Source organism: Lepidochelys kempii, chromosome 1 (genome assembly GCF_965140265.1).
Source record: "Lepidochelys kempii isolate rLepKem1 chromosome 1, rLepKem1.hap2, whole genome shotgun sequence".
Lineage (NCBI taxonomy): Eukaryota > Metazoa > Chordata > Testudines > Cheloniidae > Lepidochelys > Lepidochelys kempii.
In genome coordinates, this window is record NC_133256.1 from 288,821,338 (window position 1) to 288,840,634 (window position 19,297).

Sequence of the window (19,297 nt, forward strand, 5' to 3'; positions counted from 1 at the left end):
GTAAACTTTTGAAAGAACAACCATAACGTATTCAGAGTTACAGACATTTCAGAGTTATGCCCAACCTCCAATCCCAAAGTGTTCGTAACTCTGAGGCTCTACTGTAGTTATTTTGTTTTGCAATTTTAAACCTCTATTAATAGTCTCATCTTTTTCTGGTCCCTCTGGTCTATTTTAATTTTATTGGGCTGAATTCATCCGGGTGTGACTCCTTTGAAGCTAACGGAGTTAAACCAAGGATAAACTGGGCCTTCTCTCACTCTCAGAGCAGAATGTTTATGTCAGAAAAGTGAATTATCACTATAATTTGATTGCCTCTCACAAAGCAACCTTCTTAAGCTTTCAATCATAGCAAAGAATGAGACTGCACCTCAATCTACAACAGGTGTGCTCAGGCTGTTTCTGGTATTAGGAGACAGTCTGCCAGAACCTGGTATATTTTGTTCATACTGTGTATGTGTGTCTTCCCATTGTTTTCTTTCCAGCTTTGGCTGCATTTCAAGGAATAAAGGATTCTGAGCTACGAAGAAGGTAATAAAACCTCCAAAACTGTTCCAGCTGATCCTGTGCCTGTAGGATTCAAGCTGAAATGTAACTCCGGCTATTCCTATTTAGTCATTTGCTGCTGCTTTGTCTCTCCTGCATAGATTTGTTTTCTCCCATCCCTTTCACCTCTCAAGCTACCCTAGTCTATAGTGTTTGTCCAGTACTGAAGAAATTCTTACCTACAGGCTCTATTTATAAAGCTAGGATCACATCCATTCCCAGTGTAACTCCTTTAACTTTAATGGAGCTATAGCAGAGAGAAATTTCACCCCCTGGGTCAATGTGTCATTTATTTCCAAGGCTCTGCTTGGATTGACTGTGTTGTCTCAGATTTTACTCTTCCCAACTCTTGCAAAAATTTCAACCCAGCTCCATCAGCTAGAAGAGCTTTGATCTGCGCTGTGAGTTAAACCCCCAAGGTGTTATGCTGCTAGTATAATTTCATATTTGGCTAGGCAAAGAGACACCAAAGGGTATGTGCCATGCTGTGCTGGGCTAATGCCAAACCTCAAGAACATTGTTAGAACATCAACAACCTCTTAAGCAATGGAATTGTCCCCGCAAGATATTTTTAAAAAAAAGTTTTATGGCCATTATGAAAAGGCAACGAGTTAAAAGAACAAGTTTTAAAATGAAATGAGTCACAAGTCTTTTTTTTTTTTTTATTGCAGCCTTTGCTGTCAGAGTGGCTGCTAATCTATCGGCCCAGAGATTTGCGTGTGGCTTTCAGCAGTAAGATTTTGTTCAAGCTCTGCTGATCGCACACTCCTTATTCTCGGGGGGGTAGGCATCGGTGCCAGACACCTTTATGCAAACTTTAGAACACAGCCAAAATATTCAGACAGAAACGAAAATGGAATGCTAATTGAAAATGTGCGCAGCGCTATGCCCATCCCAATTAACTGTATCATCAGATACCGGAAGGCTTTTAACAAGCCATGGGCTGCTGAATTTGTGCGCGGACTTTAAAAGTGTGCAGTCAGCAGTGAAATGCCTGCAGTGCCTTAGAACTAATTTCTTATGCAAAGCTAAATTATGCATAGAACAAATGGGTTGTTTAAGAGTACTGCATGTTTTCCAAAGGGCACTTTGAGTGCAGTTTGGAGCAGATTTATTACTTACCTCTGTGACTTTCCGAAGTTCAGAAAGCCCAGGCTTTATTTTTTTAAAATAAAACATCACAATCTTCAGTTTAAAAAGAGTACTGTACATTTCTGGCTGGGATCAACCTTTACTGTGTGTATAAATAATCGATATAAAAGAGTGTGCTTTAATCCTTCGCCAGATATGTCTTCAGAGGCCAGGATCATGGTGGAGTCACACAAATCCATCTCTTGGGATTTGATTTTTCAGTGATTTCTAGCATACCTACCAAGGTACACACATTCCTATGCAGTGCCTTAGATGCTGTGTTTATGTCTGCACTGGATTGTTAGTTCCATGGGGCAGACACTGTGTCTTGTGTGTCTGGGCAGCAATGAACACAAACCGGCACTTGAATTCTAATAAGACACCCATATGTACAGCCTAGAGTCATGAAATTTGGAGCTGGAATCGGATTTGACTCTGTATTTCATAGTGAGGCATTTGGATTCAGTTCAGCCCATGAGCACCAGAAAGAGCGCACACAAGAGAGCACAGTACCACAGGAAAGTGAGGTACAAATTGCCATATCATGGGCTCAACAATGCTGATTGAGTTCACATCAGCTTACAGTGATTCAGCAATGAAATAGATCTTTAGCTAGCTGTAATTGTTCTGTCAGCTCTAAAAGCCTCACCATCTCTACTGCCCTAAATCCCACAGCTCATGGAGACAGAAAGGGACTGCAGCATAAAGTTTACTAGGCCCTGGTCTACACTAGGACTTTAGGTCGAATTTAGCCGCTTTAAATCGATGTAAACCTGCACCTGTCCACACGATGAAGCCCTTTATTTCGACTTAAAGGGCTCTTAAAATCGATTTCCTTACTCCACCCCTGACAAGTGGATTAGCGCTTAAATCGGCCTTGCCGGGTCGAATTTGGGGTACTGTGGAAAACAATTTGACGGTATTGGCCTCCGGGAGCCATCCCAGAGTGCTCCATTGTGACTGCTCTGGACAGCACTCTCAACTCAGATACACGATTGTTTGCCGTTGCTCTGACACAGGGAGGGGCAACTGACGACATGGCTTACAGGGTTGGCTTACAGGGAGCTAAAATCAACAAAGGGGGTGTCTTTACATCAAGGAGTATTTCAGGCAGGACTTCACGGAGGGTTCCAATAAGAAATGGTGCACCTAAGTTATTGTCCTTATTGGAACAAGGAGGTTAGTCTGGCCTCTGATTGATACACGGCTAGATTTACCTCACTGCACCTTCTCTGTGAGTGACTGCAGTGTGACCTAGAGGAATGAGTCCCCTAGACGGGGGGGGGGGGGTTTGCAAATGAGTACAAAACAAATCTGGTCTATTTCTTGTTTTGATCCACTCCATCTATCTTTTACATCTTTGGCTGGCAGCAGACGGTGCAGAAGGACTGCATGTCATCCACATCTCATGGCTGCTCGGCAGAAGATGGTACAATAGGACTGCTAGCCATCCTCATCTCTTGCCTGCCCAGTAGAAGATGATGCAATAGGACTGCTAGCAATCCATAACACCTGCCTGCTCACCATAAGATGGTTCTATTGCACTGTCTGCTGCCCCAAGGCAATGAGTTGCTGCTGCTGTGTAGCAATGCAGTACCATGTCTGCCAGCACCCAGGAGACATACAGTGACCGTGAGCTGAGCAGGCTCCATGCTTGCCGTGGTATGGCATCTGCGCAGGTAACTCAGGAAAAAAGGCACGAAACGACTGTCTTCCCTTGCTTTCACAGAGGGAGGGAGGGAACGGGGGCCTGACAATATGTATCCAGAACCACCCGCGACAATGTTTTAGCCCCATCAGGCATTGGGATCTCAACCCAGAATTCCAATGGGCAGCGGAGACTGCGGGAACTGTGGGATAGCTACCCACAGTGCAACGCTCCGGAAGTCGACTCTAGCCTCGGTACTGTGGAAGCGCTCCGCCGAGTTAATGCACTTAATGCACTTAGAGCATTTTCTGTGGGGACACACACACTCGAATATATAAAACCGATTTCTAAAAAAACGACTTCTATAAATTCGACCTAATTTCATAGTGTAGACATACCCTTGCACTAGAGCAGTGGTTCTCAACCTTTTCCCCACTACTGTACCTTTCAAGGGTCTGAAGCCCGAACCCTGCCGCCTGGGGCTGAAGCATGTAACTTAGCTTCAAGGGACCCCCTGTGGAGTGGGCATAGGCACCGATTCTATGGGTGCTCTGGGGCTGAAGCACCCACAGAAATTCAACACCCACCAGCCACAGCTGATCTGCAGCAGTACCAATCAGCTGTTCAGAGGCTAGGGGAGATGCTTGGGGGAGGGTAGAGAGCAGCGAGCGGTGGGAACCTCAGGGGAGGGGGCAGAGTGCATCTGGGAAGAGGTTGAGAAAGAGAGGGACCTCAGGGGAAGGGGCAGAGTGGGGTCAGGACCTCAGGTGGAGCCGGGGTTGAGTACCCCTGATGAAAAATAAAAGTCAGTGCTTATGGATGTGTGCTTCAGAGAGTTGCCCTGCTTGCCACCCCCTAATGCCAGCCCTGCACTTGTGACCCCCCAAAACCCATCCTGTGACCCCCTCTTGAGAAACACTGAAGCAGCACTGGCAGGGCTGCATTTGCAGTGAGGAAGATGATCAGATCCCCTGCTACAAAGCACAGCCCCTGTCGGCGTTACTCCATTCCTGCCTGAGGCTTGCAGTTTGCGGGGGGAGGGGAGGGAACAACACGGCCTCTGCTCTCCAGACTATGTTCATGTTAAAAAGCTGGGGACGTGGCCCCGTCTCCCACCAAATACGGTGCTGTTGACTCTGCCTGTGTGTGCAGCATCATGGGACTGTTTTGCCCAAAAGCTCACTTTTGGCTGGTATTGGATCACAAATCACTTAGTTATTGGGGCAGGAGGAATAAAGCATTGTTATCCTTGTTGTGTGACTCAAGGGCAGCAGAACTGTGCTTGGCATGACCTGATTGAGAGACTCACTCTCAACTGAACTGCAGTTGCTAGGGAGGGGACAGGTAGCCAAGGCTCAGTGGAGTTGAGGATGGGCCCTGCCTAAGGGCTCCAGACACCATTTGACCGCTCCACTGTGTAATTACAGAGCTAATTAAGGCTCCATTGAGAATCATTTGTTTCACACCAATCAAGCTGCAACTCACTCATAACCAGGTGTAAGCATTAGACTTGCTGTGTGACAGTATTTCTGATTAAAGAGACAGTCCAGTCTGCATTAGCAGTGAGGCTTCCCCACCAACAAAATCATGGAGAGCTGTGTGAAATGGTGGGACCACAAGACATCCCAGAGGGTGTGGAGCGCTCGGCAGAGCAGCCGATGTCAGAGCAAGCAAGGGGTTTTTCCCCTAGCCCAGGGTGGCAGGTGAATTCACGCAGATGCACCTCTGAACTCTGGGTCTTCACTGAGCAAGGACAATCACTGTGAATAAGGTGTAGTGATGGGAGGGGCACACTGGAGGAACTTTTGGTTGCTGGACTTAAGAACCTGGTGCAAAAGAGACTGCCCAATGTATTTTGGGGTGTGGGTTTTGCTCATGGTTTTATGCTCATGAATCCTGCTTGTGGTGCTTTCCCAAGTTAATGCCGGGTTACTTTCCACCTTTTTATTAAAAGTTTCTTTTCTACACTCAGAAAAGGGAAGTATTGCTTCTTACAGGCACCCAAGGGGAGGTGTGCAATTATCCCAGGTTACTGGGTGGGGGCTCGAGCTGTTTCTGTATTGTATTGTTGAAAAGGAACCCCTAGTTTTGAACCCGGCCCTTGTCGCTGCTGACTCCACCTGGCAGAAGGATTACATACACACTAAAAAGCTACATTAAAAGATTATTAATGTTGCTGTCATAAATATAAAGGGAAGGGTAAACCCCTTTGAAATCCCTCCTGGCCAGGGGAAAGCTCCTCTCACCTGTAAAGGGTTAAGAAGCTAAAGGTAACCTCGCTGGCACCTGACCAAAATGACCAATGAGGAGACAAGATACTTTCAAAAGCTAGGAGGAGGGAGAGAAACAAAGGGTCTGTATGCCTGTCATATGCTGGTTTTCTGCTGGGGATAGACCAGGAATGGAGTCTTAGAACTTTTAGTAAGTAATCTAGCTAGGTATGTGTTAGATTATGATTTCTTTAAATGGCTGAGAAAAGAATTGTGCTGAATAGAATAATTATTTCTGTCTGTGTATCTTTTTTGTAACTTAAGGTTTTGCCTAGAGGGGTTCTCTATGTTTTTTAATCTAATTACCCTGTAAGATATCTACCATCCTGATTTTACAGGGGGGATTTCTTTATTTCTATTTACTTCTATTTTTATTAAAAGTCTTCTTGTAAGAAAACTGAATGCTTTTTCATTGTTCTCAGATCCAAGGGTTTGGGTCTGTGGTCACCTATGCAAATTGGTGAGGCTTTTTATCCAACATTTCCCAGGAAAGGGGGGGTGCAAGTGTTGGGAGGATTGTTCATTGTTCTTAAGATCCAAGGGTCTGGGTCTGTAGTGACCTAGGCAAATTGGTGAGGCTTTTTACCAAACCTTGCCCAGGAAGTGGGGTGCAAGGTTTTGGGAAGTATTTTGTGGGGAAAGACGCGTCCAAACAGCTCTTCCCCAGTAACCAGTATTAGTTTGGTGGTGGTAGCGGCCAATCCAAGGACAACGGGTGGAATATTTTGTACCTTGGGGAAGTTTTGACCTAAGCTGGTAAAGATAAGCTTAGGAGGTTTTTCATGCAGGTCCCCACATCTGTACCCTAGAGTTCAGAGTGGGGGAGGAACCTTGACAGTTGCAAAGTCAAGTACTTAAAAGTTAGGAAATAACAGAATTGCAGACCAAAGTGCAACCTTAATTCGCTCCCCTTGTTCATATTCATTATGATACAGTATTACATACTACTTTTTCCACATGACCTCTCCCGCACTCAATAAAGAGTCTGCGCTCCAGCTCCTCATCAGATCTGTCTCCTCCTACAGCCTCTCCCGCTCCCACTAGTTTGTCAGTCCCTTCCCCTTCCATTGCCCTCGAGTTCCCTCTGTATTACAATCTGGCAGCTTTCTCCTCCATGGTGCCTGCATCCAGCAGGTGATCAGTGAGAGGACAGGAGGCACAGACTCCCTGCCCTCAGTTTAGGTGCCCAGATCCAGACCTGGGACAGTCCACAGGAGCCCAGAGATACAATTGCAGGGAAAGTCCTGCTCAGTGCAGACCAAATCTTTGGGGAATTTAGCTGTTAAAATCTAAGTCTCTACTGAATATGTACAAACTGCAATTTTTTCAAAGGCTTAGACCTTGGCCAGATTTGGGCAGATCTTCATGGGGCCAGCAAAAGGCACATCACTGACACAAAGGCCGTTCCCTGCCAAATTTCATGTCCCTGCTCCAAGGGGATGCTAGAACTTCTCAAAGAAAAGGTCACCAGAATTTTTTAACTTGAACAAAACAACATTTTTTTCCTTGCCTTATTCTTAGAAATGGCTGAATCATTTTGCCTGAAATTTTCAGCCTGAGGTATGCATCCAGCATGGAGAATTTCAGCCCAAATGATTAAAGTTTGGCAAAGTTGTAAGCAACTGAAAAGAGGCACTCATAGCGAGAAGCCTTAAAATAATATGTGAATAGAATCACACAGCTTCTGCTTCCCTAACTTCTCAGGATATGTGACTGGTAAGAGTCGGCAAAAATACATGGCTGTTGTTTCTTATGCTTTTTTAAAAAAAATATTAGTCATAGAATGGTACAATATGGTCCGTAGGTCAGCAATATTTGGCAGCTACAACTTCATCAATGTATTTTACTTGTTCTTATGACAATATATATAACTCAGTAATAACACAACCAGATTGCACATGAAAGCACAATGTAAAGCTGCCTCACCATAGCCAAGTGACCTATACGAGTGCACAACAAACCAACCTCTACAGAGCTCAAGTCCATTGAAGGGTAAAATCTCAAAAGTTCAGAATGTGGATGCTTCATTTGCATTTCAAAATTTGAACATTATTTAACTAGCTCTAAAATGAAACTATGCAGGAGCCTACCAGGCCATGTGACCTCTTTCCCAAAACAACCTTCCTTCAATCCTCCCACAGATCACCCTCCTAAATGGTGTCTTCAGGATGACTCAAAAGTAGGGCTGATGTTGAAAGGTCTTCTAAGGGACTAAAAACAGCTCTCCACATCTTCCACTGCTGCCCCTTCTTCCAGTTAATGGAATAAAAAATGGCTCCCACTATCTCATCTGGCCACATGGGGCTGACTAAAACAACCTGGAAACCACACTCCATACCATGTGACCAATCTCAACCAATCAACCTGGTTCAAAATACTAAGAAAAGTGCAAGAATTTTTTCACACAATTATTTTGGAATGAAATTTCTAACTTTTAAACAATTTGTGTCCAATCACTAAAAGATGACGTTTTGGTTAAAAGTGACTTGTTATGAATATATTACTCTGCTCCATTTATAGTATGCACCTATCCTACTCCTCTGGGTGGAATCATTTACATCATTTAAAAATACACATAGAAAAGTTCATTGTGACCGAATGTCAACTTTAAAACACTCTAAAACTAGTTCTCCCTTCCCCCTCAAAGTAGCCTGAAAAAAACAGGCTCTTCTGCGTGTCTTGAAGATCAACAGACCCCAGTTCTGTCAAAGCCATTGGCCTGTTGAGTGATTTTGGCCAAGTAACTGCCCCACTCCGTGCCTCAATTTCCCAATTAGTGCTGCCCTCCTTGGTAAAGTGCTTTGAGATCTACTGATGAAAAAGGCTATGGAAGAGCTAGATGTTGTTATTAAAGCAAGAGTGGAGGAACAAATTGCAGAATCAAAAATTCTCCACTGAAAATGCCTTTTCCCAACTCCCAGAAGGAAACACTGAGGTATGGTAACCATAAGCCTCCCAGCTGATCTCAACTACATAGGTAAAACACAAGAAGAAACAGTTTCTAGATTCATGAGAGCCAAACCATGAAGGGCTTTATTGATTAACTGAACTCAAATTGAAAGCCAGTGAAGCTTCTGGAACACAGGGTTCAATGTATTGTCTGCAGAAAGTACCCTAAGGTAAGTGGTGGCAAAGATTGTGCACCAGTTGAATTTTCCAGGTAGTCTTCAAGGACAGCCTCAAGCAGTGCAAAAAACAGTAGACCAACCTGGAGGTGAAAGAGGCATAAATAACCATGGCAAAATGGGTGGAAGGACCAATTTCTAAAAAGTCCTTCCAAGGGTTCTACTGTTTATTTACCTGTTTGTCATGGAATAAAGAACACCTGAGCTTTCAGGAAAATTTCATATTGGAGGGACTCACACAGTTCAATAAGTAGTTGGTCAAATTGCCATGCTTGGTGCCAAAGACCGCAGGTAGAGCCCCACCAGTAAAAAGATCCCCAGATGAGATCTAGACTTCATCTCAAGCTCCTAAAAAGTGTTAAACTTCAACCTCATCTTGGATGGTGTTTATTGGGGACTGAACAAATGGTTAAAAAAAGTCCTTGAACTAGCCTAATTGTGGGTATGACCAATCAATTGCACATGTACAAAATGGGAAATGACTGCCTAGGAAGGAGTACTGAAGAAAGGAATCTGGGGATTATAATGGATCACAAGCTAAATATGAGTCAAAAGTGTAACACTGTTGCAAAAAAAGCAAACATCATTCCAGGATATATCAGCAGGAGTGTTGTAAGCAAGACAGAAGTAATTCTACCACTCTATTCCATGCTGATAAGGCCTCAACTGTAATACTCTGTCCAGTTCTGGGTACTACATTTCAGGAAAGATGGGGACAAATTGGAGAAAGTCCAGAAAGGAACAAGAGAAATGATTAAAGGTCCAGAAAACATGGCCTAAGAGGAAAGATTGAAAAAATTGGGTTTGTTTAGTCTGGAGAAGAGAAGAGTCGGGGGGGGGGACGGGACCATTATAACATTTTTCAAGTACAGAAAAGGTTGTTACAAGGAAGGGGGCGGGAATTGTTCTCCTTAACCTCTGAGGATAGGACAAGAAGCAATGGGCTTAAATTGCAGCAAGGGCATTTTAGGTTGGACACTGGGAAAAACTTCCTAACTGTCAGGGTAATTAAGCACTGGAACAAATTGCCTAGAGAGGTTGTGGAATCTCTGTCATCAGAAATTTATAAGAACAGATTAGACAAACACCTGTCAGGAATGGTCTAGTTATTATTTAGTCCTGCCTTGAGTGTGGTGGACTGGACTAGGTGACCTGGACTAGGTGGGCCAAAAGAAATCTGATGAGGTTCAATAAGGATAAGTGCAGGGTCCTGCACTTAGGACGGAAGAACCCAATGCACAGCTACAGACTAGGGACCGAATGGCTAGGCAGCAGTTCTGCGGAAAAGGACCTAGGGGTGACTGTGGACGAGAAGCTGGATATGAGTCAGCAGTGTGCCCTTGTTGCCAAGAAGGCCAATGGCATTTTGGGATGTATAAGTAGGGGCATAGCGAGCAGATCAAGGGACGTGATCGTCCCCCTCTATTCGACATTGGTGAGGCCTCATCTGGAGTACTGTGTCCAGTTTTGGGCCCCACACTACAAGAAGGATGTGGATAAATTGGAAAGAGTCCAGCGAAGGGCAACAAAAATGACTAGGGGTCTGGAACACATGACTTATTAGGAGAGGCTGAGGGAACTGGGATTGTTTAGTCTGCGGAAGAGAAGAATGAGGGGGGATTTGATAGCTGCTTTCAACTACCTGAGAGGTGGTTCCAGAGAGGATGGTTCTAGACTATTCTCAGTTGTGGAAGAGGACAGGACAAGGAGTAATGGTCTCAAGTTGCAGTGGGGGAGGTTTAGGTTGGATATTAGGAAAAACTTTTTCACTAGGAGGGTGGTGAAACACTGGAATGCGTTGCCTAGGGAGGTGGTGGAATCTCCTTCCTTAGAAGTTTTTAAGGTCAGGCTTGACAAAGCCCTGGCTGGGATGATTTAATTGGGGATGGGTCCTGCTTTTGAGCAGGGGGTTGGACTAGATGACCTCCTGAGGTCCCTTCCAACCCTGATATTCTATGATTCTATGACCTATTGAGGTCCCTTCTGGTCCTACACTTCTATGGTTCTATAAGTTTACCAAATGTAAGCATCATGGTGTGCTGAGGTTTGCTTTATTGCATCACCCTAGAGCCCTGAAATTTATCTCTGGAATATGGATAGGAGAAAACTGGCCCTTCCATCATGACACTGGACTCTCTCTCACCACCTACACTCTGGTGGTAGAACTCCTTCTCCAGACCCAAGGCACTACTGGGCTAGCATCACAACGCAGGGATGTTTACACTATGAAGTAAACATTATTAGATCAAATTCACCAAAAGTTGAAGTTAAACCCCAAAGCTTTTTCAATGGGACATGAAAGGTGTCAAGGGGCCTCATTAAGATAACAAATCAGGTCTAACAAAGAAGTTGATGGTTTCATTACACTTTTTGTTCCTGTCCACAATATACCATTGAATGTATTTCTGTCACTCTAAACTCTGCAGTTTCCATTTCATTTATATTCTTGCCAACTCTTCCCACCAGCAACTGCAATAAGTCCAAAAAGTGTTCATCACACATTAAATATTTTGTCCATTATTACTAGGCCCATCATGTGTTGATGTACTCTATTTAGCTTTCACATTCCATTTGTATTACTGAATGCCTGTCCAGTGAACCAAACAATCACCACACATAGCCGTTGCCACTGTGGTTCCATTAATCCACCAGCAAGGGGCATTCTGAGAGGCAGCTCCATGCTGCTTACACTTAGTGCACCATCGCATCCAGTGAGCTCAGTGTTTTTCATCATCCACAGAAGTCAGGAAATTTGCCCAAGTCTTGTTTCCAAAATGAACTCTCCCACATGGCAACTTAACACATGGCATTGACGAAGCACTGGACTGGCATTTCCTACAGTTCTCATACAACTGATTACCAGATATTACAGGACGAACTTGGCTACTGCATGAACACCTTGTATCCTATGCTCTGGATTGTTCTCTGCCAGGCTTCTCCAGCTGCTCCTTTTCTGTTTATCTTAATGTCTTATTCCCTTTTGTAACTGATGATCTGCCAAGTTTAGTCTTCAGCCCTGGGAATTAACAGATAACAAAAGGCAAATATTTCATTGCTATGGCTTCAAACATTAAAGTTATGAAATATATTTATGGCTATGGATGTACTGATTCTTCGTTTCTCAATTCCATTTCAAGACTGCAAAATCCAGCAGCTGTTGTATTGCAAGGAGTTAGTCTCCACCATTACTTCAGAGAGAGTTATTCCTTTCTGGTACTCCTAGACCACCTTGAGAATGGGGCCCCAACCATTTCCTCCCCCCAAAGATGCCAATTTTAAGATAGGTTATATTAAAGCTCCTCATGATTCAGCCTGATTGCGAATTGCCTTTGCACCAGCCTATGATGCAAAGGAGAAATGTTCTCTCTCTCTTTATATTTACATATTTAAGATGAGAATTTTCAGGACCAGGATTTTGCTACCAGGTCAGTCTATTGCTTTGGTTTTTATTTGACATGCTTGCTAAGGTGCCCCACGGCTGATCAAGCCCCACCTCCTAAGATTATTCTTCAAAAGGAATTAATTGGGTTTGAAATGCAGCTGAAATGTTGACCTAGTTAGACCTAAAAATTATCAGACCTCTGCTATGTTTCAACGTTCACAGGCTGCTACTTCAGTACTAATCACTTTGGGCTGATTCTCCTTTCAGTTTGGTCTTTTTTGCCTCTGCCATCAGGAGAAGCTGGATCAAGCTCACTAACCCAGCCACAAAAATACATAGGCCATCCCCATGGACAGTGGTATGATAATGATGGATTCTGGGAAGGGATGGTGTGATGACTCTTCAGAGTATCCACCAAACTTAACTGACTAACTTACTTTCAATTTTAGTTGTGCATATAAAAAAACTCTTTGATCTGACAGGTTTCAGAGTTGCAGCCGTGCTAGTCTGTATCCGCAAAAAGAAAAGGAGTACTTGTGGCACCTTAGAGACTAGAGCCTGTGGGTGGGCCTAAGATAGACGCAGGGTCAAAGTAATGCTTCTGACTAAATTTCCAATGAACCTGATAACTATGGAGTCACTATTGTTCCTCCAAAATCAAGACTTACAGGTCACATTTTATAAACCATTTAGCGATGATTGCTATAAGGGTTAATAAATGATTAATAGATGTTGTAAAGAGATTGCAATAGTGTGTGCTATAGATGGTTATAAACAGGGCCACATGTATTCTGCAACTGTGAAATTTCCCACAAAATTCACCCCAGCTGCAGAACTGTGCTCCAGAATCTCAGATTTTCTTTAAAAAAAAAATTAGCACTTACGGTTGCAAAAATTATCTTGAAGATATATACTGAGTGAGTGATGCCCATCTGCATCTGCACAGAGCCTAAAGCAATGGCCGGAGAGGTGTGACCTGCCCAGTTCAACTCATTTGGCCCCATGGACTCAGTGATGCTGTGGCAGAATTCAGCTTTTTTGCTGCAGAATGTATTATTTTGCTGCAGGCTGTTGCTGACTCTTGCTCTGCACCTTTCCCCACAGGAGTGAGTGAATTAGAATACAAGTTCATGCTCCCTCTATTTTCTATAGAACTGAGCAAGCAGGGGGAAAGGGATGGTGATAAAGCTGGAGTCAGGGAGTGAGGCTGGGCACACAGGCTGGCTAGAGAATAGAGTAGCAGCCAAAGCCTGCTGAGTTGAGAAAATGAACCCCTGAAGCTGACTCCATGCGTCGTTCTTCCCTGGCACACATGACAAGGAAAGGGAAAGAGATTTTGAGCTTGTCACCCACACATTGTCATAACTGCTGAAGCCCATGTTGCTGGGCTGTTTGGTGAACACAGCAAAAGCCTCCACCATCGAAAATAATCACCACTGATAATAATCATGGACAAATCGTACATCAGCGAGTATTTGCAGCTAGGAGCCATAGCCCTGTTTGTGTACTTGGGGGTGGGAATGAAGGGTATACCATGGAGATACAATAAGTTAACATTGCCCTGGAATTTAGCAATGTTTGTGGCAGAATTTAGTCGCTTGTACCTCAGAATATGCACAGTCCTGATTACAAGGCAATCTATTGACCTGTTGGATTTTTTAAACAATTGATTAAACATTTATTATAAAAATATAATAAATTTATGTATCCTTTATCAATGGAATCTTATATAAAGTGTGATTGATTTAAATCCCCGATAGAGAATGGTTTAAGAAAATAAAACCATTATAGAAAGAATATCACCTATTAAATTCTATGGTCTTTATGAGTAATTTCTATAGAAAAACAATTAAATTTATAGAGACTCCTCTTGGTTTTATCCTTATTAATATTCTATGCGATTTTCCTGTAAGCACCCTCTTTCCCCCAGTCATTGCCACTAAGGCCCTGGTCCTGCAAACACTTTTGCATGGAACAGTCCCATTGAGTTCAATCATGTGAATAAGTGCTGCAGAATCAGGGCTTAATGTATCAAGGACATAGGGTTCAAACTGCATTTCAACCTTAATCCTGAATTCTCTTGCTTTGAGATTAAAATGATACCTTTAAGGTAAATGGTAAAGAGCCCATTTGCGCCTTTTCTGTAGTTCATTTAAAAAACAAAACACATGAAAAAATCTCTTATGTGCATGAATGAAAATTACTTCAATCCAAGTTCCCCGTTGATAGTATATTATGGGAAACCTTTGCAGACTGGAGTAACAGTGTACACAGCTCTATGTTTCCCTCTGCTGGTGCACTGCACCACAACTGGTTTGAATACCTTGAGACCACACACAGGCAACAGGAACAGCAACCGTGGCCTGAAGAATGTCTTGAATGTGATGTTTCCTTAGGGATTTTAGGAACAATACGAAAACAATTTGTTGGTTTGTATTTTGACTGAAATAGCTTTTGATCACTCAGATGGGTCTGTTCTGCTTGAGAGGGAGCAATCTCCTTTGTAGCAAATGAACAAGGCAAACAGCTAATTCAAAGGCAGCTCTCTATTAAGCGTAGAAAATACCTGAAAAGAGCATATGGTTAATTAAATGTTTAGACACGTATTCACTTTGTAAGTGGATTTACAACAGCTGAATTTAACATTATGTGGAGGCTTAAGTGTATAATAAATAGTAGTGGCATATTCATTGCCAATGTTTCATGGAAGAGTTTAAAAATAGGGGCAAAAAGATAATGCTAGACACACTGGCTTCACTGAACCTTTAACCATAACCTTTCATCACAACATTTGTTTTTAAATGTGCTTGCTTTCATAATGAATGTTATTTCTTCCTCATGTGGCCTCTGGGTTCTTTAATTAGAGAAGGCAGAAGTAAATAATTAAAAGCAGAGAGGCTGGTTGTAATCAGAAAATATGTTTACTCTGCCTCACACACAAAATGCACGATTCTGGGCAAGTCAGGTAGCTTGGAATAGGTTCTGAAACTAAAGCCAGCAAATATCCCATTGAAATGAAGGGCGGTAGCAGGTGAAGAGGGATCCACTAACTACTAAAAGCCTTGCAAGCTATCTACAATATGTATTGCCTCAATCACCCTAGTTATGCCACCTCCTAATCCTTTATTAAATTTTCCCTTCAGGCTTCTTCTCCCTATGCAGAATAATAATAGGTAAATGCTATTTCATTTCTATAAAGTTATTACTAAACAAATACTTAAGTGCACAGTATTGAAAAATGCTGTGGAGCATTGCAGGTGGAATTAATTGCAGCTATAGTGCTAGTGTACTATTGCTCCACACACTTACGTTTTCGGGTCCCAAACGCTCTCCTTTACAAGACCTTTTTTGTAGACTGGGAGGGATCTTTGCTGAGCCCCCGCATCTTCAGTCAAACTTCATGCTACTTTTCAACTTCTGTTAGTTACGCCCTAGAATTGAGCGGTGATCCTGCCACATCTCACCAGGTTAACGCAGTCGTGCTGGTACACTTGGGGTATGTCGATACTTTGAGGATTCCCAGCTTGAGGAGACATACCTGTGCTAGCTTGTCATTGAACTAGTGTGCTAAAAATGGAGTGTAGCTGTGGAAGTGCAAGCAACAGGAGAGGCTAGTCACCCTGCGTATGCATGTAGTGACTCTGATGGGCATGTACTCAGGGCAGCTAATACATCCGGCCCTGATGCTGCCGTTGATCTGTTCTATTTCCAGCATGTAGCTCGATGAGAGTTAGCATGGGTATGTCTCCTCAAGCTGAGACTCACATCCCCAGCTCTGAGTGTAGACATACCCGGAGCTGCTGCAAAAAGAAGTGGTGGTGGTGATGATTCAATAGGTGGCACTCTTCCTTTTCAGTTAGCACTGACCCCTCCCCATTTCCCCCAAATACGGTGCTGAAGATGATATTGTGATGATGTAGATAGTTTTTTGATGGCTTACAGAATAAAGATCCCAAACACAAGCAGTTAAAGATGTGTTGCATTATTTCCAGGAAGAGGTCCACTTCTGGCCTCCAATGTTGGAGGTAAAAAAAAATTAATCAGAAAGGGTTCAGAGAAGAGAAGCAAGAACAAAGTGAGGTTTGGAAAACCTGAACAACAGTGAGAAACTGTCTCACTCTATTTACTTTGTTCAAGAGAAGTTTAAGAGGTGACTTGATCATGGTTTTCCAGTACCTACAGAAAGAGATCTCTGGTAGTAGATGGCTCATTAGAAAAAGGCATAATGAGATCCAATGGGTGGAAACTGAATCTAGACAAATTCAAACTAGAATTAAGGCACATGTTGAGGGTAATTAACCGTTAGAACAACATACCCAGGGATGTGATGGATTCTCTGTGAGTTATGTCTTTATATCAAGACTGGATATCTTTCTAGAAGATATGCTATAGCTCAAACAGAAGTTGTGTGTGATGCAGAAGTTACTGGGGAGGTTCTATGGCCTGTGTACAAAGGAGGTCAGACTAGATGATCAGAATGGTGCCTCCTGGCCTTTAAAAAAAAAAAAACCAAAAAACCAAAACCCTATGAATAACTCCAGTACCTTTGTCCAAATTCCAACCAAGGCAATTATATTCAAATTACCTACATTCTCTGTATGGTTTCAGTATTGTTCCTCTTCTATCCTTTCATGTAGCATTGGGTAGTAGCGCTGTGCACTGTTAAACCACTGTCATGGTTCACTGCAGAGGTGGATGCAATTCCTTAGTGGCTGACGTTAGCCTAATGTGTTTTTTGTATACCAGTCCATTTGTTAACCAGTCTGCTGTGGGATAAAAGGCAAACAATACCGACAGTGCCAATGTAATGCTTGGTGGCCAAGGTGAGCTAGTGGGCAGTCCAGAGCAGTAGTCAAGTGTATGCAGCTGATCGAGTAGCTGGGAGGTAAATCAGTGTCAGAGGCAGTGTTGGGCAATGGTCATAGTTCTCAGAGGGGTCCGCAGCTGAAAGATCCAATCCAAGGGGCTGGCTCAGCGAGGTGAAGTCGGGCAAGGCAACAAAGCAGGGCAGTCTGGAGGCAGCAATCAGCAGGCACTGGTGTGTTGCTCAGACAGCTTCCTCTCCCTGGTGGGGGTTTTATATAGTCCCGGTACCCAATGAGCGTGCTGTATGTCCCTCCAGTTAGGGGCCTTGGATGTGGTAGCTATGAGTCTGTAGTCTTTTAACAGTAAGGCTGTTGGTCAGGGACAACAGTTCAATGCAGCAGCAAAGGATGTCACCTAGAGAGCCGGTGGGCCTGGGATAAAACACCCAGTGTCACAACACTCAAAAAAACATAAGATTTTTAAATTAACTTTGGTTTCCTTCCCCCCCGCCCCCATTCTTTGAGCCCTTAAGTTTTCAAGCATTTCTCTGCAACAATAAGTGCTAGAAAGGTACTTTTTAGCTGAGATTCTCACATAATCTGACTTTAGGAATTGGAGGTTTAAGAGAAATGTCAGCTACTGAGAGAGTCACAATAAAATCACAAGGGTTTGCAACATTTGTAACATCAGCATCTGTTTCAGTTTAAAGACCAACATAGGAGAAAAAAATATTAAAAAGGGTTAAGACGAAGAGGTGTGAACTGAGAGCCATTTAGAAGCCAATAACTCACTTTCACTCACAAATTCTTCCCAGCTGAAATGCCCCACCTGTATTGGAGGCTGTTGGGTCTGAGAAGCAATGGAACCAGCACAAGTTGCTGCTTAGAAGCAGCCTCATGATGTCGAGAATACTTATTTTTAATTTTAAAAGGGGAGCTCACAAAAGCTGCTCTGGAGGATGGGTCTGGAGAACTCGAAGGGCTCTGGGGCATTTGAAGTGGGGTGAGTTGAGCCCAGGCTGTTTTTGGGGGGAAAACAAACCAGCAGGCAGGGAGAGCTGATAGCAACTTTCCCCCCAAAAGCGCAGCTGCGAGCAGGCCAAACAGGCAGTGCAGAAACGGCTGGTGGAGTCTGGAGGGAGGCTGCTCAGCACTGGAGGATAGATGGAGAGGCCAATAACAAGCAGAGCAGCAATCAGCCCCAGAAAAGAAGAGACGCAGTAAGTGGGGAGCCAGTGGATAGGGACCTTGGTGGCTGAGCTGCATCATGAGAGAGACACGCTTTCAGCTGTATTCCTGGTAACAGTTTAGTTCAAGGAAGATGGGAAAGACAGGTGGTATGAACAGTAGGGATGGCCACAAAAGGGACAGTGCCGAAAGAAGAAAGACAGTGTATAAGGTAAAGAGAGGAGACGTTAAAGGAAGTCTCCTTTAACTTAGTCTCCTAAACAAGAGTTTAAATAACTAAAGAGTCTCTAAGTAGTCTAAGAAATTGGTAGAAAAACATTGTTAGAAAACTGTGAGAAAAGTAAAGCAAGAATGAAAAGTGAAGGAAATAAAAAGAGAAACCGTACAAAGGAACAGACTTAAGAAATGAGGAAGTGAGCCGTAGCAAAAGTGAGACAGCGTCTTCGAGTATCTGAAGGGAAGTGACAGCAATCAAGAAACAGTCAGAGAGCAAAGGGACTGGAAGCCAGAAAGGAGCACAGGGGTTTACTACTTCAGTCAGGAAACCAACACATCAAGGAATACATGTCTTTATTTAATCTGGAACTCAAAACAGTAAACAAAGATTGCACAAGAGGATTGCTCAAGATATAACTAAACATCCCAAGAACTTTTCCTTCAAACTTTGGGCTTACAGATGTTGAAAACTGAGAAACTGAAAAGGGAACATGTAACGGTGGGGTTTATGTTCTACTGCACTGTATTATCTAATTCCAAATTCTGTTATTTCATAAATCTAATTTGTTACCTACAGAGTGAGTTTAAGATAATAGTAGTAAATATACAGTCAGTAACAGTAGCAATCTACACTAGTTTACAGTGTATGTCTAAGCAGTGGTTCCTGCTAAAACTACTAATTCTGATTTGTGTGTGAATATGCCCCACGTAATTGATCTCTACTCAACCCCAACTGATTGAGATAAAACATCATTTGGCCTCTAGATTGCCTCTGCCTCTCCCTATTGCTCTGATTCAGAGCACTCTTTCAGGGGCTTATTTCAGAATGAATGGCTGAATTTGTGCTAAGTGAAATGTTTGCGGGTATGAAGATCACAAACATGTAACCATTCTTCTGGGTACCAAGACTGGGTCAGAGTGGGCTACATAATTGTGTCTGTGTAGTTCGGCAAATTGGGTTTCCCAGTCCTAGCTCAGTTCTACTC